Below are 1,188 nucleotides of genomic sequence, written 5' to 3' on the forward strand. Positions count from 1 at the left end.
AACTCTACTTTAGAAATAATTATTTGTAGTATTTATTATAATGACGTGTTTTATTAAGAGATGGCAAGAGGAAATGCATATGAAAGTTTTATTATGCAGGAAAATTTAGGAAAAGATATCATAATTGTTTTCTTTTTCTCCCAATAAAAGAAAGAAAATTAAATTGATCTCATTGAAAGAAAGAAAGTGAGAGAAAGAAAAGAAGAGGGAAAAAAGTCTAACGAGAAAAATATTATCTTGATTATAACATCCTCTCTCTCTCTCTCTCTCTCTCTCTCTCTCTCTCTCTCTCTCTCTCTCTCTCTCTCTCTCTCTCTCTCTCTCTCTCTCTCCCTCCTATATTTTTCTATCCTTCATTCCACTTTCCACCCTTCCTCATCTCATCTACCTCCTACTCTTTCCTATCCACCTTATGTCTTTCTCCCGTTCTTTATTTCTCTCCTCCTATTACTGCATTCTACCCGCCTCCCAACCTCTCTCCTCCTCTTTTATTACTCTTTATCCGTTCATTCGTTCAATTTTCGTTGCATGTGCCGCATTCCTAACATTTAAAAGCCCGCCTTCATGTGGCTGTTTTGAATCTGTTAAGGTTATAGGTAGCGAGAATAAGGAAGTCTTGAATCTGAATCCTCTTTATAACTTCATTCAATCCTTTTGTCCTTACTTGGTTTTATTTGTGAAGCATGTTTGAGAAAAGTATTGTTTGAAAATGGAGAAAAAATGGTTGTTTTGTTAATAGGAAATCAGATTAGGCAGTTGAATATTAAAAGAAAGGCGGAAATAATGGTTATTCGTTGACTGGGAATCCTTTCAGTGTACAATCCAATCGTCTCCTTCTTTCTTTGATAAATCCTTAATAAATAGGAAAAGAAAAGTAAAACAACACTTCGGAAAGAAAAAGAATATATAGGATAATAAAAATAGCTAAAATAGTTAGGAAAATTACCGAAGAAATGGCAAAAATAGGTAAATTTGGGAAGAAATTTTACACAGCCACCGTGAGAAGAAAGACAAAATAACACTTCGGAAAGAAATAGAATACATAGAAAAATAAAACACCCAAAATAATGATCAGATTAACTTAAAAATGACCCAAAAAATAGTTAAATTCGAGGTAAAAAAAAATACTACAGAGCGACCGTCTTTTGTTTAAATTTGAGGTCTGGGGCGGCGAATCTTCCCTCCCTT

This window comes from Portunus trituberculatus, chromosome 5 (genome assembly GCF_017591435.1).
Source record: "Portunus trituberculatus isolate SZX2019 chromosome 5, ASM1759143v1, whole genome shotgun sequence".
Classification (NCBI taxonomy): Eukaryota; Metazoa; Arthropoda; class Malacostraca; order Decapoda; family Portunidae; genus Portunus; species Portunus trituberculatus.